This window comes from Piliocolobus tephrosceles, chromosome 8 (genome assembly GCF_002776525.5).
Source record: "Piliocolobus tephrosceles isolate RC106 chromosome 8, ASM277652v3, whole genome shotgun sequence".
NCBI classification, from domain to species: domain Eukaryota; kingdom Metazoa; phylum Chordata; class Mammalia; order Primates; family Cercopithecidae; genus Piliocolobus; species Piliocolobus tephrosceles.
In genome coordinates, this window is record NC_045441.1 from 58,575,418 (window position 1) to 58,598,281 (window position 22,864).

General features: G+C 42.0%; 1 protein-coding gene across 1 annotated transcript in view; it reads left to right on the top strand.

Moving 5' to 3' along the window:
• The window catches only part of RAPGEF5 (Rap guanine nucleotide exchange factor 5), a 236,100-nt gene that overhangs the window by 492 nt on the left and 212,744 nt on the right, over window positions 1-22,864 (top strand). The gene's annotated exons all lie outside the window — the stretch shown is intronic.

Genomic DNA, 22,864 nt, shown 5'->3' on the forward strand with positions numbered 1-22,864 from the left:
CTGTGGGGCCGGGCATCGGAGGAAGAAGAGCTGTTTACCTCGTCTCTGAGGCGAAGCTGCAGGTGTCCAGCATCCAACAGCCAGCCAGCCAGCCCTGTCCCAACCTCAAGCTTCAGGCCCCACGAGCAGCATCCCAGTTTGCGGGACGCATGCGACTGCAACGTGTGTGCTTGTTTTGGAGGTCCCGTTGCAAGCTCTGGGCATCGGGACTGGTTTAGGTGGCCTCCACCGCCGAGTGGGAGACCCAGGAGTCGGAAGCTTTTGGGTGAGCTTCCAGCTTCTGGGTTCCGATGTCTCCACCACTTAATACTCCCGGACACCCTCTTGAGCAGGAGGGTGCACGCCCCCAAGAACCTTCAATATTGACTTCCTGATGGTGTGTTCAGATATGATTTCCTGGTGAAGGAGTGTCCCTCATTGGGTTCTAAGTGCATCTAATGACCCAAGCAGGTCAGGCATGTTTTGTATTTTTAAGAGAGGCAGGAAGGTCTGCTGATTGTCTCCTGGGATCTTTAAGAAGCCACCTAGGAGGCCCTGCCAAGGCCTCAGGACACAGAGCAGACTTACTCAGATTTCCCTGCTCACCAGGGCTTGGCGGCACCTTTGGTGGGTTCTACTCATCTTTTAAAAATTTATTATTAAGTGGTCTTTAATGAGAAGCTGCCACAATGTAGCTTTCTTTCCTTGTTAGGCTGTACTTTTTAAAATGCAGTCTTGTCTGCCTTAAAACAAGCCCTTACTGGGAGACTTCTAGCTCTTTCAGAGATGAGTGTGTGTAAACTTGAGAGCGAGGGATAACCGCTTGTTTTGATGCGCCCTCCTTTGGGTAGGGAAGGGTCTGAAGTGATGTAGGTCTTCAGCTTCTCGAGGCCGCATCTCTCTTTTCCTAGGCATTTTCCATCTCAGGTGGAAAATGGTCCATCCCAGGTCCTTCTCAGAAGATGTTCTGAGGATTCTCTGGGAGTGATGGGGCATTCTTAAAGTTGGTGACCCAGAGAGTTTAGGAATTGCCCACAAGTGACCTTAACATGTGGCATTTAGGATTGCCTGCAAAGTAATTGAGGAAATGTGTCCCCAGGATGTGGTGTTGAAATAAACAAGAACCGGAGTTACAGACTTTAAAGGAATCTAGGGAAAAGCAGGTCAAATTGTGTTTCTATTATCCTTGACGGTTACTTTTTCATGGCACAGAATACTGAAGACATGAGGGCCGCCAGGCAATCTGCGACAAGAATTGCTGAGGGTTTCTGTATAAATAGATCTATAGTATTCATTTGCGTTCATACTCATGTTTCTTGCTGCCTGGGATGATGTTGTATACCTGTCAATATACCTATTTAGTTTTATTTTTTGATTACTCTGAATATGGTTACCTCAAATAATGTGTGCTTTATTAACCTTCTTTGATTCTAATACTGTATTGCTTCTTTTTGGGACTTTCCAAACACATTTCGAAAGTGCATGACCAGTTTTTATTGAAGGAAGATTGATTGTCAATTTTTCCAATGTTGGAAACTCATACTTTTTTGACTGTTTATTTGACTATTTATTTCCCCTTTCTTCTGCCTCGGAACCACCTTTGTGATTTTGGAATCTTCCCTATCAGAGGAGTAGGAAGGGGGTTGAAAGAAGGAGAAAAACAAGTGAAATATGAACTTATCTTAGGCAGCTCAGGCTGTCATAACAAAATACCATAGACTGTGGCTTAAACAACACAAATTTATTTTCCCGCAGTTCGGGATGCTGGGAAGCCTGAGATCAATGTGTAGGCTGATTTGGTTTTTGGTGAGGGCTCTCTTCCTGGCCTGCAGATGACCACTTTCTCGTATATCCTCGCATGGCCTTCCCTTGGTATATGCAGAGGAAAAGAGGCCTACCTTTTCTCATAAGGCCACTAATCCCATCATGAGGGCCCCACCATCATGACTTAGTCTAACCCTAAATAATTCTCAAAGGCCTCATCTCCAAATAATGTTGCACTGGGGGTTAGGGCTTCAACATAAGAATTTTGTAGGGGGCATAAACATAACAGTCCAAAACACAAGGGGTTTCAAAGACAGAGAGATACAAGTAGAATATGTGCCGGACTGGTTAGTTGGTGACTTGTTAGCATCTGGGATTGTCTGGTTAACCACCTTGGATTGGGCAGTGATGCTAATGCAAACAAATCGTGGCTTGGATCTTTTTGTAGACTTTCAGCTTTGTGTCTCATGGGCCATACCGCCAGACTGGAGCTGTGTGACTTCAGGGACAAGTTAACAGAAATTCATTACCACTAATAAAGACTCAGCTTTGTGCATTACATAAGTTGGTTGAATTTTCAGCTCCTATATTGACCAAGATCTGATTTAGGAATATGTGTGGTCCTTGTCCATGCTGCCCCTAGGCTCCCACAAACCCGGACAATCTGACATCAACTGACATTAGCAAAGCTCTTTGTGGGTTGTGTTGCTCAATAACCCAGGTGCATTTTAGGGTTTTTTTTTTTTTTTTTTTTTTTCAGAGACTGGATTTTGCTCTGTCACCTAGGCTGAAGTGCAGTGGTGTGATCACAGCTCACTGTACCCTCGACCTTCTGGGCTCAAGCGGCCTTCCCACCTCAGCCTCCTGAGTAGCTGGGATACAGGCACCCACCACCGTGCCTGGCTAATTTTTTTTTCCTATTTCCTTTAGAGACTGGGGGTCTCACTATGTTGTAGGCTATCTCTTACTAGGAAAAATCAAACTGTCATTTGGTTAATATACCTGAGTTCCTTGGTTCCTCAGTTCAGTCACTTCTAGTTGTGTTGAATTCAGCATGCATACTGGTTAAGACTCTTTGCACTTCTTTGGGACAAATGAGGGAAAGACTAAGTTGTACGTTGTGGGAGGGCCCTAGCCACCTCCTAAAAATCAGTAGCAAGGTAATGCACAACCTGAGTTCCTGACAAAACCTTTAATTTTTTAAATTGTATAACAGAGATTATGAGAGAATGGTATAATGAACACCTATACTTCAACAGTTATTAGCGTTTTGCCAGTCTTGTTTCATTTATTTTCCTCCTTCATACACTTTTATAGGGGCTAGTGTATTTTAAAACAAAATTCTATACATCATGTGGTCTTACTCACAAATTTTTCAGTTTACAGTCCTGATAAGGACATTAAAAACAACAGCAAAACTTTGCCTTTTTCACACCTAAAATATTAATAATTTAAACATATAATTTCCACATTCAAATGTTCTCAAAGATGTCTTTTACTTATGATTGTTAGAAATAGGAGCTAAACAAGGTTCACATATTGTATTTAGTTGTTAGGATTTTAAATCTATTTTATTTTATAACAGCTTCCCCTCCCTTTTTTCATGCCATTAATTTGCAGAAGAGAGTAGTTCATTTGTGCAGTAGAATATCCTACTGTCTGGACTGATTCCTTGTGGTGGTGTTTAGCTTGTTCCTCTATTCTCTGTTTCCTGTGATCTGGCAGTTAGATATAGAGGTTTGACTAGATTCAGGTTCAAAGACAAGTAACCTTCATTGATGGTGCTGGGTAAAATCTGTTGCATCACATCATGAGACTCATAATGTCTGGATATCTCTCTTTTTGAGACAGAAAGATTGATTAGTGAGTTTAGGTAGTGTCACTTAGCTGTCTGCCTTCTACTTAATGATTTTAGTATCACAGATGGTTATAGCCTAGATCCTTTTCATTAGGGGTTGCAAAATGGTGATGATCTGAATCCATCATTCTTCTTGCATTTATTAATTGGAATTCTGTCTATAAAGAACTTTCCCTCATAAATTATTTAGGTCTCCTGAAATTCACAATGTGCAGGATAGACAGGGAAAAGTCTTAATTTTTTCCTTTTATCAACTATCAGAGTAATGATTTGGTGCTTTAACAACCTCCAGTGAGAACCAGTGAGTTTTCCTTTTTTAAGTGTCATTAAGAACTTATGAATCTTAATGTATTTGTTTCTGTCACTTCAGTCAATAACCTTTTTGGTGCTTGGTTTGTCCTACTTTTTAAATGGCCCCAGTAAACTCGAATACCTTTCTTACTTTTCTGGCACAAGATATTCTAGGTGTATCTTGTCCATACTCTGCTGCTGCAGACCTGAAACGCTGAAATCAGCCATTTTCTCAAGAAGCATTGATTTTTTTTTTTTTAACTGACAATCGTTCATTTCCCCATCTTTTGCCTCTCTTAGTGGTTGCATTATTTTTCCCATAGTCTTAAGCCTACTACCTTACTTTTTTGTTTCTTTTTAAATCATTCTCATCAGGTTGTTGCTAAGACTGGTATTTTCCCCCTAATAAAAGAACCGATAACAGCCATTCCCTTTTTCTATATATACTGTCAAAATGCTGGGACTGACTTATTTTGGGCTTTGGCTGCTGTCATGTTTTCTGCAGCTTCTGCCACTGTCTTCAACGTCTTGATATCTGTTTCATTTACAGCAGCCAGAACGATTCACCAATTGTGCCAAATTGCTCACCAAAGACCTTCAGTGATTCCCAGCTTTTGGATTGGTCATCAGAAGGGTCTAATTCTCTTTAAGCACCCTTCACTAGCCGGGGTTCTTATGGCCTGTGCTCTTCAAAATTGAGAAACTGGGAAGAACAGCTGGTAGCCCTCTGAATGAGGTTCTCTCTTTTTCTTTTATAATCTCTTTGCCCAGATGATTCCCTCTCAAAAAGGAACAAAGTATCCCTTTCCCTTTGTCCAAGCTGGAGTGCTTTAGCTCTGACTCAATACCCTCCTCTGCTAGAAACTTGACTTTATTGATTGAGAAATACAAACCGATCCAAGTTATATACCAGTATGCAGTATGCCCAATCGCCATTTTAGGCACCTATTTTACAGGCAAAACATGTCATTTATTCTTTGTATTTAAGTTGAAATCAATGGCTAACATCATAGCACTTAATTATATACCATGCATATTTTGATATAAACTTCAACTCACACTACAAGCCTATGAGTTAGATGCTGCTATTTGCATTCTACAGATGAAGAAACTGAGACACAAATGTAATTTGCCCAAGGTTACAGAGTGTGTGCCAGAAGGGAGGTTTGCATCTAGGTATCCTGTTTCCATAGAGCCAAGTCCATGCTCGGAATTAACTTTAGTTTTCCTCAAATGCATTGAGAGGGCAAAGGGTCTATTTACTGTAAACTGTGATAGCCTTATAGTGCCTGCTGATATTATCTTACCACTCTGAGAGAGGTTAATAAATGCCATTAATAATGTCAGACTTTTAACTTTTATTTGAGCACACAGAAGTTTATTATTGACATATTGGGTTTAGGGGAAGTGGGGAGAAGCATTGTGGTTATAGGTGAAAGGTAACTAATATTTACTTAAATTAAAAGTAGCTCAAGGCCAGCCTGGGCAACAAAGCAAGACCGTGTATCTCCAAAAAAAAAAAAAAAAAAAAAAAAAAGTAAAAAACAAAACAGCATCCACGTGTCGTAAGCAAAATCAGTCATGCTCACTTGATCAAGGTCAATCCAAAAACCTTGTGAATTCACCCAACTTACTTTGTTCTCATCTGCTTATGGCAGCCAGAAGATAAAGGCCTTTAAGAGAGCCATGCATGTGCCAGGAAGGGTGAGTCAGATCAGATATGAGGGACACATGCTGAACTTATTTGAGACATACTGACTTCGCTGCCTCTGCTTGCTGACAAACTACTATCCTGATCCTTGGTGTAAAACTATGTTAGCTATGGGTACAGATAAAATAAAGCTCTGTGGATGCCAACTTCAAAAATATTTATTTGGGAAGAAGGAACAGAAACTGTAGATTCATTTAATTTCTTGTGAATTCTAGCAAAGGAACTGAATGGCAAGTTAATATTTTATATACTTATTTCTTCATTTCCCTCCCAACCCCCACACTTTGGTGACATAATTAGATCCCAGGAAAAGACACAGGCTGTGGCTTCAGAGTGGGTTTGAATCCCAGTGCTATCACTTGATATCCTTGCATGAGTTATTCTCTGAGCTCTCTGAGCCTTAGTTTCTTCCTCTGTAATGACATACACAGCAGATCAGGTTTTTCCAAGAATAGAGATAATATAAAGTGTTGGGTACATTGGAACTTAAATAGTTATCTCCCTGGCAGGATGCTTACTCTAGGCAAATGGACTTTCATGGACATTTATAGAAATCTAGACACAAACATTTTTGCTTTCGTATGCAATGTCGGATTCTATTTTTTAAAAGCACATGATATCCTAACATATAGTGAGTATTTTAGGTGGTATCTAAATACTGGTACCATAACAAATAGGCTTCATTTCATACTTGCACTTTCTCTTAAATTGATGTGGCAGTAATTGGCAACTTGTATAGCTAACAATAGATGGAAAGGTAGGAAATAAGTCACTGGTAGTGACTTTGAGTACTTGTGATTTTTTTGCCTCAATACTGCATAACAATCTTTGTTAGGAGCATAGATAATTCCAGTAATGATATATGATCTGGAAATACTTTTTGAGAAATCATAAGATTTTATATAAAGGTAAAATAGTTAAAATCAAGGACTTAATTTTTTGTGGCAAATCATTATTATGATAAATCATTTGTTAATGGAAAATCCGTAGATGCCACTGTGGCAGGTCTTCTTCAGGTTGAAACCTCCATAGTCCCCTGAAGGAAGAGGTATGAGGAAATTACAATCCAGAGAGGTTAAAAGCCTTCCCATGGCTAACCATCTAGGAAACAGCAGAGAAAGAATGGAGCCCAGGACTACCTGATTGCAAAGACTATCGCCTGTCTGCAATATCATATTGTCTAAAACTTCGAAAGGATAACAACATGGTGTATTGAAACAATAGATGCGTCTTAGTGCAAAATACAGCTCATTCTCTTTCCACTGTCTTCAGTAATGGCTTCCAGGATCAGTCATTTATTTATTTTTATTGATACATATTTTCAGGGTACATGTGATAATTTGATACGTAAATATAATCAAGGGTAATTGGGATATTCATCACCTTAAACATTTATCTTTTCTTTAGAAACATTCAAATTATTCTCTTGAAGCTACTTTGAAATGGAATGCACAATAAATTAATGTTAAATTATAGTCACCCAATTTTTTTTTTTGGTTGGAGTCTTACTCTGTTGCCCTGGTTGACATGTATTGGTGGGATCTCAGCTCACTGCAACCTCTACCTCTTGGGTTCAAGCGATTCTCCTGCCTCAGCCTCCTCAGTAGCTGGGATTACAGGCATCCGCTACGTGCCTGGCTAATTTTTGTATTTTTAGTAGAGGTGGGGTTTCACCACGTTGGCCAGGCTGGTGTTGAACTCCTGACCTCAAGTGGTCCGCCTGCCTCAGCCTCCCAAAGTGCTGGAATTACAGGTGTGAGCTACTGCTCTTGGCCCCTACTGATCTGTGGAACACTGGGTCTTATTACCTTTTTTTTTTTTTTTTTTTTTTTTTGAGGCAGAGTCTTGCTCTTTCACACAACCTGGAGTACAGTGGCACCATCTTGGCTCATGCAGCGTCCACCTCGTGGATTCAAGCGATTCTTGTGCCTCAGCCTCCCTCCCAAGTAGCTGGGATTACAGGCGTGTGCCACCACACCTGGCTAATTTTTGTATTTTTAGTAGAGATGGGGTTTTGCCACGTTGGCCAGGCTGGTCTCGAACTCCTGGCCTCATGTGATCCGCATGACTCACCCTCCAAAAGTGTTGGAATTACAGGCGTGAGCCACCGCACCCAATCCATTACTTATATCTAAGTGTGTATTTGTACCTGTTAATCAAACTCTCTTCATCCCCTCCTCTCCACTACCCTTCCTGGCCTCTGGTAACCACCAGTGTACTCTCTATCTTCATGAGAAGGGATCAGTCTTTACTCACAAGCTTTGGCCATGGCTTGAGCAGAGTAGCTGTCAGTCATCTCCCAGCAATACCAGCCATTGCACAAGAAACATGAAGGTTTGGGATGACTCATCCTAGAAGTCATTGTTTTCTCCATAGTACACATCTACTTGGAGATTTATAAAGCACGCAAGTTCCTTTTCTGGCCTGTGTGGAAAACTGGAAGAGGTAGAATGAGTTCCTTGTAACCCAGGATTTATATTTCTGATGGTAACATGCTTGATATTTAAACAACTTCAGATTAGGAAGTTGGAAGTGCACATACCTGTCAAAGTAACTGAACCTATTTACAATAGAATAAAATAATTGAGAATGCACAGTATCTTTTAATGAAATTAAATTTTGGTATGTTTACCTTTTAATGCACTGTGATTACCTGCATGGAATTACTCTTAATTGTTTTTGTTTTGGGGGATATTCCAGGTCGTTTTAAGAATCAAAAGATAGCACTGCAAAATAAATGCACATGTAGATGTAATTTTGCATCTCATTTCAGAGGGCTTGTGGATGTTCTGAAGCCTGTGCCACAAGACCCCTGGTTAGAAAGTGCTTCACTAACTTGCCTTCCAGAAAGCAGCATCATGGTTTTACAATTATTTTACCTTTTCTCTCCTTTTCCTCTAAAAATATGATATAAGTACTCATTCAAGTTGCTAATAAATTTTTTGTTTGAATCGAAATATTTTACTGGTGCTGAATTGGAAATCATTCACCTCCAAATATAGCAAATGCTTCAGTAAGCCCTGGTAGGTGGTGGTGCTGAAAATGATGATAACTATTAATATTCAACAACTCCTAATATAACATTTATCATATCAGGTTGTTTGAAGTACTTTAAGAACAGTAACTCATTTAGTCCTGGTAACAACCATCTTATGTCGCAGATAGTCTCATGGTCTTCTTTTCCCAAAGAGAAAAATGAGGCATAGGTTGAGTTGCCTAACATCACCGAATAAGAGAAGGAGCCAAATTTGAACCCAAGAAGCCTGACTCCATAGTATACAGTCTAACACTTCTGCATCCTCTCTCTAAATAAGATAATTAATGTATGTTCTTGATTAGAGTCTCTTTTTTTCATTTTGACACTTTCAAAATTGAGATGTATCTTACGGTTGCTGTGATCATTTGAAGAAGTACTTACTGTTTTGTTCCCTATAAAGCTATTATTAAATTGATGGCATATCTTAAAATTATTGGTGTCCTTGAATAAAGGAACTATGGTAAACCATGTTTTTATTTTAAAAATATAGCTACATAGTTTATAGAAATATCATAGTAAATCACAGCTTTAACATGGTGTATACAAACAATCCCAATATATTTATGAAGTATGAAAAATGTAAATTAAGATTATATTAACAATCTATATGAACACATATTGCTTAGGTAATGATTTAAATGTCAGAAGAGAATAAATTTAATTTTTTTCCTACAAAAAGCATTAATAGCCTTAGAGTAATGTTGAAGGTGGAAGAAACCAAAATTCTAAGTGGGGGGGGGGGGGTGTTAAAATACATATATATGTGTGTTTATGTGTGTCTGTGTGTGTATATAAATAATTATCTGTTTTCTTAGGAAAGCAAAATTTAAAAGTTAAACTTTCCATTTATCTTTCCTAAAACTGAGAACCATGAATATAACTAAATGACATTAGATTTAGACATGCCTGGTAGTCACTGTAATTTGTATAGTGAGTTGGCAGATTTTACCTTCTCTGACTCAGTTAATCTGTTTTGTATTCATCTGCTTTGTTCATGGGACATTGACTTCTTGCTTATCAAATCCTTTTCATTTTGTACTGTTTGTGTTATCTGTAGAGAAAATATCATTCAAGATTTCTAACAAGACAAAACAAATCTTTACTAAAGTTACAATTCTGAAAACCAGGGTTTTCGCATTCTAGTTGGTTGTCTTCCTGTATTTTTTTCCAACTGGTCTAGCAACTTAAACTTGGTCCATTGGTAGTTTTGTTGTTCAGTTGAATTTGACCTTGTCAAATCATTTACCTGCAGCTGTTATGAGGTGTACATGCAAATACTTGTGATTGCCTAACACTTAGGACTTTGGCGCTGACGGTAAATTTATTTTACTCTCTTGTTACTGTTGAGGGAAGTGAACAGCTTATCACTTCTGCTCTGACACTCTAAATGTTGACTGTAATGAACAAACACTGCAAATGGTTGACTCATTATATTGTGCTATGAATTTGTACATAGATATGAAATCTTTGCAAAAAAAATTTTTTTAAGTTGAGAAGAAGATATAATAATAACTTTTGGAGATTAGGGAAAGTATCATGCCTGTTTCAATCTATTAAAATGCAATTTGGCCGTGGTGTAACAGAACATTTTTTAAAATGAGTTTACCACTTAAGGGCTGTGTGACCTGGAGTAAATCAGATAACCTCTGTGAGTCTGTTGTCTCTAAAATGGAATACCAGTATTCTATCGTGGGAACCAATGGTGGGACAGGGAACCAGGTTTTATTTCTTGTTCTTTGTCTGGGCAAGGTCCAAGCAGTGTTCTGTGTTGAGATGACAACTCAACCAGTAGGACACTTTGGGGTGAATCTTAGACAAATGGAAAGATGGGTCTTTAATATTAACCACATCTCTTTAGTTGAAGAGGGAGAAGTTAATGCATTAGCAGAGGGAGCATTTGAAAATGGGAAAGGGATCTAATTAAATCAAGAATCTGTCATATCAAAAAAGTAAAAAGAACACATCTATAAATCTGTTTCTAGAAGATTAAATGGTTTGTTTGGCCATAAACAGAATTCTGGGAGAGGTGTCAGAAGAGTACTTAGTGGCAGCAACACTATGTGTCTGTCAGAGATCTTACCAGGTGGATTTCTCTTCTTTTGGATAATGTTTAAGCATTCAAATTTCCCACTGCTCTTGGCACATAGCTCTCTCTTAAAAAACAAACAAACAAACAAACAAAAAAAGCTGCCTAGACATATTCTAATCTACCTTGAATATCTCAAATGGAGCTAGAGGTTAGAGAAGCCCATCTGTAGTTGCGTGTTCACTCTGTCGTGATTTATATAATGCTTTACCTTCACAAAGCACTTTCACATGGATTCTTATTTTACTCTTTTCATAACTGGAATAAAGTCTTTTTTTCTTTTATAGACTGAAAAGCAGGTTCCGAACTTTTCTATATGCTGCAGCCTCACCGTCTGTGAAGCACAGGCAGTGCCCACCTGGTTATGTAGAGGATGCTCAGTAAGCATGAGCTGCTGCTGTTATCATTGCTCTCATCATCATCAGTGCCTGAAATTACAGATCTGAGGGATTCCAGGGTCAGTCTCTCTGAAGAGCTGAAAGAGATCTTCCTGGTTATATTGGTAGAAATTAAGTAAGAAAACTGAGGCTCCACAATTGGCCTGCTGAAGGTCATCGTGAGGAAGTTAAGAGTCAGGAGCCCCTTAGTCTGGGCTTCTCAGTCCAGGATCTCTGAGAGGTTAGCCTCAGGTCGCGGTGAAGGGTGGGGCTAAAGCAGAGCTTCTCAAACTGGAGCCTGCATCAGAATCCCTGGAGGGCTTGTTAAAACACATATTCCAGGGCCTCGGCCTTAGAGACTTTGATTCAACAGCTCATGGACAGGGCCCAATCATCTGCATTTTTATCAAGTTTCAGGGTATGCTGTTGCTGCATCCACAGACCATACTTCGTAGCACTGGACTAGAAGGCCTCAAAAGTTTGGTGACCTTCTTCAGAACATTGCCTAGGTCAGGAGTCTGCCTGGCTGTTTACCACCTCCATGATGAAGTCCAGACCCAAATAGAGGACTCTGACTACAAAAACTTTATTGAATGAATAATTTTGAAACTCCCCCTTGGTGGTTTCTGCAGAATAACTAGCTGTTTAAAAAAAGAAAAAAGGGAGGAGGATTTGGAGCATCATCGCCCACAGCAGCTATGCTGATTATTCTGTTTGTCCATCTTGAGTCCTCTGCCCTTCCCTGTTCTAGTCTGCATGGTGGAGGCTGCCTTTAAGGACATTCATTGTCAGGACTCTGTTGCCCTCTGGCTTAAGTTTGGGTTCAGTCAGTGGGAGGCCAGGAGGAGCAAGAGGCCATGAGTATCTATTCTTCTTGCTTGCTTGCTTTTTCTCTGTGGTGCTTGCAGTGTCTGTGACCACCTATAATGGCAACTGCCCCTGGGCAGTCCCTCCTCAATTGTGTCAGCTCTGTCCAGCCTCCAGTACAGCTGTGTCTCCTCTTGGTCGCCAGGCCTTGGACTGTTCAAGGCTTGTCATGACTAGTCCCTTTGTGCTGTAGCATCTCGTTGGGCCTCTGAACCTTGCCCACACATCTTTGATAGGCTCTTTTCTAGATGACCCTTGATGGATGGAGGAGCCCAGGTAAGAGCCATGCTAGGAAATGTGACAGTGGGAGGTGTAGCCATGGTGAGAAGAAACTCATGAACAGAATGGACACTGGCAAGGATGATGGCAAGGCAGAGGCCCAATCGCTCTTCGGGTGGAGGATAGAGGGAGAGGCAAGGGAAGGCCTGGCCTTGAAAGTGCTGCTGGGCTTTGCCATAGAGGGTCCTGAGGAGTCCCTGGACCTCTGGTTAGAGGCTAGGACTACTTGAATGTGAATCAAGTGCCATTTCTGTGCATAAACCTGGGTGGCTAGGGTTTGGAATTGAAGAAGCTGTTACATGAGGAATTGGCATTCCTTCTCTGCAATTGCCTAGCAATGTTTTTACTGCCCTTGCCTTTTTCCCCCAGACACCCTCAGCATTGTCAGCTTATACACGGGAATTATAAAACCTTTATGTGGGACTTTCATCTTGCTAAATTTTGTCACCGTATATTGAACATGTTCTGAAATGCCTGCCAAAACTACATTCGTGGAGTAACAAATAGTTTAATAGAATAATTATACCTTTGGTTCCTTTGCCCATAGGTTACAGCAATGGGCGTGTTGGTGAGATAAAACACATTTTTCGTGGCTTGGGGGGTCAACCAGATCATCTTCCACAGTAACCTCACCATGAAACAGGACTACCATACATATTCATACCAATTCTGTGTGTTTATTAGTTCTTTTATATTGAAATGTCATGCTAGGTTGAAACTATTTCAGAGCTTTTATAAATAATATTGGGGTGGTAAAGTTTGGGTACCAACATCTGAATACCTTGTCTTAATAAGTGAAATATGTAAAGACAAAACAAGCCCCCAATCTCAAATTTTCTGTTGTTACAATTCTTTAGGTAGAAGAAGAGTTGTCTATGAGGAAAAATCAACCCTGGAATTTTTTCCCTCTCTTTCTGGGTAATGTGGGTTGGCTGTGTCCCTACCCAGATCTTGTCTTGAATTACCACATGTTGTAGGAGGAACCTGGTGGGAGGTAACCGAATCATGGGGGCAGATCTTTCCTGTGCTGTTCTTGTGATAGTGAATAAGTCTCATGAGATCTGATAGTTTTAAAAAGGGGAGTTTCCCTGCAGAAGTTCTTTTCCCTTGTCTACCACTATGTGAGACGTGCATTTCACCTTCCTCCATAATTGTGAGGCTTCCCCAGCCACGTAGACTGTAAGTCCATTAAACTTCTTTCTTTTGTAAATTGCCCAGTCCAGGGTATGTCTTTATCAGCAGCATGAAAACAGACTAATACAGTAAATTGGTACCAGGAGAGTGGGGCACTACTGAAAAGATACCTGAAAATGTGGAAGTGACTTTGGAACTGGGTAACAGGCAGAGTTTGGAACAGTTTGCAGGGCTCAGAAGAAGACAGGAATATGTGGGAAAGTTTGGAACTTCCTAGAGACTTGTTGAATGGCTTTGTCCAAGATGCTTGTGATATGAATGATAAAGTCCAGGCTTACGTGGTCTCAGATGGAGATGAGGAATGTGTTGGGAACTGGAGCAAAGGTGACTCTTGTTATGTTTTAGCAAAGAGACTGGTGGCATTTTACCCCTGTCCTAGAGATTTGTAGAACTTTGAACTTGAGAGAGATGATTTAGAGTATCTGGCAGAAGAAATTTCTAAGCAGCAAAGCATTCAAGAGGTGACTTGGGTGGTATTGAAGGCATTCAGTTTTATAAGTGAAGGGGAGCATAAAAGTTTGGAAAATTTGCAGCCTGACAATGTGATAGAAACGAAAATCCCATTTTCTAAGGAGAAATTCAAGCTAGGTGCAGAAATTTGCACAAGTAATGAGGAGCCTAATGTTAATCCCCAAGACAATGGGAAAAATGTCTCCAGGATTTTTCTGTTGTTAAACAGAAAAAGGTCCAGGGTGTCAGAGACCTTTGCTGCAGTCCCTCCCATCACAGGCCCAGAGGCCTAGGAGGAAAACATGGTTTCATGGGCCGGGCCCAGGGTCCATGTGCTGTTTGCAGCCTAGGGAACTTGGTGCCCCGTGTCCCAGCTGCTCTAGCCATGGCTGAAAGGGGCCAACATAGAGCTCAGGCTTTGGCTTCAGAGGGTGGAAGCTCTAAGCCTTGGCAGCTTCCACATTGTGTTGAGTCTGTGAGTGCAGAGAAGTCAAGAATTGGGGTTTGGGAACCTCTGTCTAGATTTCAGAAGATGTATGGAAATGTCTGGATGCCCAGGCAGAGTTTTGCTGCAGGAGCAGGGCCCTCATGGAGAACCTCTGCTAGGGCAGTGTGGAAGGGAAATGTGGGGTGGGACCACCCAAACAGAGTCTCTACTGGGGCACCACCTAGTGGAGCTGTGAGAAGAAGGCCACTGTCCTCCAGACCCCAGAATGGTAGATCCACTGACAGCTTACACTGTGCCCCCAGAAAAGCCATAGACATTCAACACAGCCCGTGAAAGCAGCCAGGAGGAGAATATACCCTGCAAAGCCACAGGGTTGGAAATTTCTCCCATTTGGAATGGCTGTATTTACTCAATGCCTGCACCCCTATTGTATTTAGGAAGTAACTCACTTGCTTTTGATTTTACAGGCTCATAGGCAGAAGGGACTTGCCTTGTCTCAGATGAGATTTTGGACTGTGGACTTTTGAGTTAATACTGAAATGAGCTAAGATTTTGGGGAAACATTGGAAAGGAAGGATTTGTTTTGAAATGTGAGGACATGAGGTTTGGGAGGGACCGGGTGGAATTATATGGTTTGGCTGTGTCCCCACCCAAATCTCATCTTGAATTCCCATGTGTTGTGGGAGGAACCCGGTGGGAGGTAATTGAATCATAGGGGCAGGTCTTTCCTGTGCTGTTCTCGTGATAGTGAATAAGTCTCATGAGATCTGATGGTTTTAAAAAGGGGAGTTTCCCTGCACAAGCTCTTTTCTCTTGTCTGCTGCCATGTAAGATGTGCCTTTCACCTTCTGCCATGATTGTGAGGCCTTCCCAGCCACATGGAACAAGTCCATTAAACCAATTTCTTTTGTAAATTGCCCAGTCCTGGGTATGTCTTTATCAGCAGTGTGAAAACGGAGTAATACACTGAGTTTTCTTATATTTATATGTCAGAAAACATGGATATGTGAGGGAATCAAGGGATGACCTCATGCATCTGAGGCAATCATGATAAGTCACCTCGTGTTACTCAGTGTGGCATGAGTTCAAGTGTATGAATTCTTTGGTTTTGCTCCATTTTCTCTTCTTTCTGGTCATTTCTCCAATAAAGCTTTGTTGCTAGGTACCTAGAGAAGACAAGCAAATGGAAGCCCAGAGGACAGGAGCCCAAATCTGCCAGGAGGGAGGTAGAGCCTTCCTAGTTGAAGGCTTCCAGGAAGTGGTCATGCCTATGCATCACCTCTTAGTGGGAACCTCTTAGAGGGAAGAGCAGAGGGGTTCTAGTACAAATGACCCTAGTAAGAGAATCCAAGCCCTGGTCAGGGAACAAGGAGGAGCTCAGTGTGGAGGAGGGGCTGTGGGGGCTGGGGAGCCCAGACACGCAGGAATCCCTTTTCCAGCCTCAGACCCTGGGCCAAGGATGGTTCCCGCCAATCCACTTTGTTTTTACTTCCAGATTAGAGTGAATGTTCTCCCTATCCCTCTAGCTGGGAAAGGAGTTTTTCCTGTTCAGAGACTCAGGTCCACTTTCTGTGCTTACCATCTCCTTCTCTGGTTTGGCCTTCAGAAGTCTCTGATCAGCCTTCTTCCTGGTTTGTGAAGATTCGTCTCCTTCCTTCCTCTTGGATGAGCTATCCATCTTCACTGTGGGTTAGGTTTCCTTTGGCTTTGTGGTTCCTGTTGTCTTGTTCTCCTCTCCCGAGCTTTTTTCCTGCCGGCTTCTCTGGTGGGCTGTTTTCCCAACCTCTCTTCTCTGAATCAGCTCAGCCGATTGCTTGTTTGTTGTCATTGTTTCCCAGCACAGCACTCCTGTTTCTTCATCCTGGCACCAAACCATCAGTTTGCCTGGCCCCAGCTGAGGGCTCCATTTAGAATAGGAGAGGGTTCTTGATGCCCTTTTCAGGAGTTTGGATGATTGAAGCACACCTCTGCATGTTAAAACCATCAGAGAAGCCCTCACCCCACCCAGTCTATGAGTTTTTTTAGAATATTTAAGTTCTCACATTCCCCACTTCCCGTAAGAAGAAAAGGGGAACTGTTGCAAAGGCTTGAGTAACCATCTACCTGGTCTGCTTTAGGGGGTAGAGAATTACAAAAGTGTTGATTGCTGATTAGCATAACATTTTCAAAACTACCTGCATTAAATAGCGACCTCTGCCTTGGTCAAAGGATACATACGAGAAGGTATTGCTCAGGTGAGAAGTGAAATTGTGAAAGTCAAAACCTGTTTCATTTTGTAATGACTGTAATAAATGTAGAAGCTTCTACTTAAACAATTGTAATAGCTCAGGGAATATAAGGCTAAACACAAGACAAAGGAAAGTGGATTAATGATTTTAATTGTTGCGTGTACTGCAGGCAGCACCTGTTCCTCACATCCCAGACTACCATCTGATGCAGTCACCCTCTTTTGCCTTCCCTGGTATCTTTTCTTCCTTCTAAAATCTGTATCATGCACTTACTCTCTGATGTGTCCATCAGGATAGTCTAGGTTTTGCTGCAATAACAAAACCCCATCAAAATCTTTGTAGTTTTAACACAACAGTTTATTTGTTTCTTACTGAAACATTTTGCATCCGAGTGCTCTCCGGGGGAGCTGTCTTCTGTGTGGCAGTGTTACCGATTGTGAATCTGTACAGGTCTTCAGCAACCTCAATTTTTGCCTCCTCAGAAGAAAGAATTCAACTGAGGGGCATAGGCAGAGTGAGAGACTGAAGCAAGTTTTAGAGCAGGAGTGAAGGTTTATTGAACAGTCGCATCCTTTTTCCCCTGATTCTTCCTCTGGGGTGGAGTGTCTGCAGTTGCTTGCCAGCACTTGGGAGGAGCTGCATGCACAGTGTGTTTACTGAAGTTGTATGCATGCTCACTTGAGGCGTTCTTCCCTTACCAGTCGAATGTTCCCATAAGGTCATATACCAGTTAAACTCCATTGTTTTGCCTCTTAGTGTGCATGCTTGAGCCCACTCATCCAGCTCCTGAGATCTTATCTGGAAGCTGCTGATCACCAGCTTCATTTTTTTCTATGAATTGAGAGGCTGCCTTTCCCTGATGCTGGCTCTGATCCATGATTATTTTAGAGAGACAGTTAACAAATGCCTGACCCTGACCTGATGGTCTTCTGACATTCCTGGTGGTGGGGGGTGTCTCTTCTGCCCTGCTCATGTCTGACTAGCTACCAACTGTAACAGCAGCTCTGCGTGTATGTTTCCCTGTCACCTTCTTCCTCCACAATGAATGCAGCATGTGAAGAAATAATGGAGAATTGCACATGGGCTTTTAAATACTCTGGCCAAGGTGACTTTTGCTGATATTTCATTGGTCTCAGTCATTTCCGGGGCCACCAAAGTGTCATCTTCCCAGGAGTCTTGAAGGATAAAAGAAGCACAAATGTTAGAATGTCTACCTCAGCCATTAGACATTGAGAATACACAGATGACTAAAGGAATTATCCCAGTCCTTAGCTACTCAAAGTCCAGTGGGGAAGGTAAACATGTTGATTGCATTATGATTTAGTTTTATAAAATTTTACAGTTTTCAAAATATGTAGTATAACTACAATGTTAGAACAGAAAATAACAGAAAATACTTTGGGGAGTGCCAAAGGTATAGAATCTACCTTTCTGAGTTTGGAATGAGAGCAAAACCTCAGTGTGGAGGTGATTTAAGAGCTGGGAGTTGTCTACCCACCAGGTTTAGAGCTACATTACCTTGGTAAGGTTGGTATCTGACTTATTTTAGGTGCTGCATAACAGGTAAACTAATAATTTGGGTTGCAGCTCTAAGAATAGGCTTTACCTGGTCTTTGAGACCTCAAGGACTAAATGAAAGCAATCTGTCAGCAGTAGAATAGATCCGCTAGTTCAAATGAAATGCAGCAGGTAAGTATCCTTCTAATGAAGACTTGCTAAAAATACTTTTACTGAGCAATTATGCTACTGACAGTTCTTTGATCTCAAAAATTAAACTTGCTGCTACGGTATGAAAAGAACAAAGCCAAGTGCAAAATAACAATCAGGGTTAGTTATTAGGCAACAAAGGTTGCATATAGGTACTTTGATTTACCCAGAGATTTCTGACACGTTTTACATTAGATGTAAATGTGAGTGGTGTGTTAACATTGCAAACAATGTGCTTTATAAACAAAAGACAGCCTCTTCCTCAGATCTAAGAGCCATAGTATTGTCCTCTTGCTCTGCTGTACTCCCCGCTGGCTTTGCCCATCATGCTGGACATGAAACCACCTTTGTAAAGATTGTAACAAAAAATTATGACAGTGAAAGGGATCTTACCTAACCAACTCTGTCTTGTCTTTAACCTCCAGACTTCCCTTGGTCATTCCTGGCCGTGGGCGAAGCTAACTTTGGGAGAAATTTAGTTTATAGTTTAAATGATGATAGCTCTTCCCCAAACTAAACTGCCTTTATAAAACTAATAAAAGACCACAAGATGTAGGTATAGTTAACCAATTATCAGACGTTTTGGAGGTCACAAGATTTGATTTGCAACTTCCTCAATTACTCCTGTGAATAACATTACTATTGTAGAACCTAAGATTGGCCTTTTAAGATGTCTTTTAAAACTTTTGCATTTCTGATGACCTGATGGCCCCACTTGGACCCACAGTGCTTGGCAACTGGTCCTGTTATCCCCAGCCAGAAGCGGAGTCAGCACTAGAGCACCATTTTCCACACCTCTATGATTACGATTGCATCCCCAACCGATTGCATCCCCAAACAAACCAGCAGCACCCATGCCCTAGCCCCTGCCCACCAAACTATCTTTGAAAAAGTCTAGCCTTTAAATTTTCAGGGAGGCTGGTTTGATTGATAATAAAATTCTAGTCTCCCGTTTAGCCAGCTCGACATGTATTATACTCTTTCTGCATTGCAGTTCCCCTGTCTTGACAATTCAGCTCTATCTGGGCAGCAGGCAAGATGAACACGTTGGACAGTGACACCACCTCAAGGCCTGTTAACTTGTTTTCTCAGTCTGAAGCCCTTTCCGCAGATATCCATTCACCTCTCTGCTCAAAGGTTATTTTCTCTGTGAGCCTGTTGTAGGACTCTTTCCTTAGTTCAGCTAAAGATGGGGTCCTTGTCACACAGCCACGAAAACTTAGGCTCACAGACAGTCTGAAAGGTGAGGAGGGCAGGGTTTATTTGGTGAAAATGGAAACAGGGATCCTCTGCAAAGCCAGTGTTCTGCTTGTGTACTTCACACCTGGCAGACTGAATCCCAGGTTCCATCCAGGAAGAGGAGGGGCCAGGCTCCACCCTGCTGTAAATGGCATGAACTTCTGTGGCTCCATGCCAGTGCACACTCCTGCCAGTGCACAGGCTGGTTGGAGTTTCTCTGGGGACCCCTTCCCAGCTGGCTGTCTGAAGACCCGTTGGCCACTGTACTTAAAATTGTAACATCAACCTCCTCTCCATGCTCTATTCCTCTACGACTGTCTTTATTTTGCTTAAGTTCAGTCGTCTCCCAGTAGGGTATAGCCTGTTTCTGTACCACCAGAATAAAGGACTCTTCTTCACAATTAAGTAAATTTAATTTTATAAAAAAGCTTCCTACATTGCCCTTATTCGTATTGTGCCTCACATGAGCATTTTGGAACCACTTCCTGTAGTAGATACATGGTTTGGGGCAGAATAAAGGTGAGACTACATGTGGACATGATGTAACAGATGTAAGGTGGCAGTCACTGTCAGTTGACAAAAGCATTTCTTTAGAAAGATTGGTCTCTTTCTAAAGAGTGTGCAGAGTGGAGAAAGGAGAGGTTGAGGCAGGGAAGTCACTTAGGGATTGTTGCCTTGGTGATAGGGCTCGAGGGCCTGATCTAAGATGGAGGCGTTGGGAATAAGAAGTCTGGATGTTGCAAAGGAAGCAATGCTAGGATTTAGTAATTTGCTTTCTGTTTTTACAAAAAACTAAAAATCAACAAGAACACCAAATAGGTTTCTGGTGTTGAGAGGACTAGAAGTCTGTCAGAAATATGACCAGAGGTTGTCTTTTCTATACAGAAAGTCTTTTAGATTCCCAAGATTCTTGTTTAAGAAATTATGAGTATGGTTGTTTGCATGTTTGTATGAAAAGTTGTTTCTGTTGTTTAAGTTCCTTATGTGACAGAGAAGGAAAGGAGTTGCTTTTTAAATGACTAAATGGCAGTATTTGCCTCTGGGACAGTTTTGGAAGTTTTGTGTGTGTGTGTGTGTTTTGTTGTTGTTGTTTTTGTTTTTATTTGTTTCTTGTTTTGGTTCAGGGAAGGAGAACTAGATGGCAGTCTGACCATTCTGTGTGTCCCCCCACCCCAGAGTTGATACGGCTTTGTGGCCTCCAGGAAAATGGAAGTAGATGCCCCACCCGCCCCACCTTGTCCTCAGGCTGCATCTGCCCAGTGCCAGGTTTCCACCCTCATTGCCCAGTCAGCATGGTGCCAGTTGTCCTCGAGCCCAGCCTTGGGTTAGGTGTGGGAAGATGAGGTAGAAGATAGCTCTTGTGGGAAGAGAAGGAACTGACTGGATATAAAGGAGGCAGTTTGCTTCCTTTATCTACCTCTGCCTGTCCCAGTTCTTAAATTTCTACGTGTGCGAAGTCCAGGAAATTGTGGCTTAAAGATACTCGTAGCTGCTTGTCAAAGTAGACTCTGGTAGAAAACTGTGAACTTGTGTAGCTGATCACATGAAATCCACTTGCCTCATTGAAACTGAGAAGAATAATGAGCACCACTGTTTCTTGCTTTCATAAATTTTGCAAGTGCTCTTGATTCCCACCACGTAAGGTGAAGATTTGGCTCGTTTATAAACATGCATGCCCCGCCTATCCCCACCCATTGTTCCCTCTCGGTGTTCCTCAGGTAATTGACTTGCTGTTGGGACAGGATGCAGTGGAGGCTTTTATGTTCACATAACACTCTTCTGTGTAACTGGATTTGGGACTGAATCAGTCAAGGGTCCTAATTGCAAACAAGAGACCAACTCTGAAATTACTGGAAGGATGTTGCAATGCAGGTTGGCCTGCAGAATTATTGGAAGGCTGGAGGGGTAGGCTTCAAATGGAGCAGGAACCAAGAGCATTCTTCAGAGAAGGACAGGAAGAATGTAGAGATAACGAATATAAAAGCTGGATCCAGCTAGCCAGGCTTTCCCTGACCCTCACCCCCTGAATGACTGGGGGCAAGTGACTTAACCTCTCTGTGTTTCCAAAGATAGTTATGAATAATAAATGCATTAATATTTATAAAAAGTGCTTAGAACAGTGAGTGGAAAATAATAAGCAGTACATCAGTGGTTGGTAAGTACATATTGCTAAGTGATCTTATATGTATACATATGTATGTTGGCAGTGCTGCTAAATAAATGCCAGGCTGCCGTTCAGGATGCAGGTGTTCCTTCTATGCCACAATCTCTTCTTTGCTTGCCCTTAGCTTTTCCCTTATCAGAAATTGCCAAACTTTGTTCAAGGACTTTGTTTCAGTTCTTCATGGTTCCCTCAGAAACATTGATTCTGGAACATGATTAACAACAGAGGATATGTAAAGGCCTCATTGTCTACATTTTGGGCTTTAGTTTTACACTGCTGCTCTTAGGAAGAGTATATTCATTTTTTTTTCTGCCACCTTGTGTTTCTGTGTTTTTAATACTGTGTTTTCATGATCATTTTTTAACACTTCTCTCTTTCCTCCTGTTGTTTTGTTAAATAAGAAAAAGCCGGCCGGGCGCAGTGGCTCAAGCCTGTAATCCCAGCACTTTGGGAGGCCGAGACGGGCAGATCACGAGGTCAGGAGTTCGAGATCATCCTGGCTAACAGGGTGAAACCCCGTCTCTACTAAAAAATACAAAAAACTAGCCGGGCGAGGTGGCTGGCGTCTGTAGTCCCAGCTACTCCGGAGGCTGAGGCAGGAGAATGACGTAAACCCGGGAGGCGGAGCTTGCAGTGAGCTGCGATCAGGCCACTGCACTCCAGCCCGGGCGACAGAGCGAGACTCTGTCTCAAAAAAAAAAAAAAAAGAAAAGAAAAAGCCAAGATGGAAACTCTTGTAGTAGACAAACCCATCTGTCAGGTCCACAACTAACCCAAATGTCATGCTCAGGGTCAGGTTCGGGCCCATGCTGAGGTCCGTGGTGGGGTGGGTGGATGGGCAATAGCTGAAAGAACACGCGGGGTGCGGTGAGCAGGTGAAATGTAGTTTTATTCAGCAGCTCTCTCATCAGCAGCTCTCTTAACACTGTCCGCTGTGTCTTGGCCGCTTGAGCCAGCCGCTGCCATGCACAACTGCGCAGCCGACACTCCTTTGCCTTCAGGGTCAGTAGGTTAACTCTTTCTCGGGGCACGAACATGAGCCATGTCAAGCCATGCCATGCCCTGGCTCCCCTCTGTCCGTCTGCAAGACGGACAGCTCTGGTACTCTCTCTGTCTTTCTCTGGGTTCCAGCACAAGAGCACCTGTACAGCGCCAGCAGGGCAGTTATACCTTTTCCAAACAATA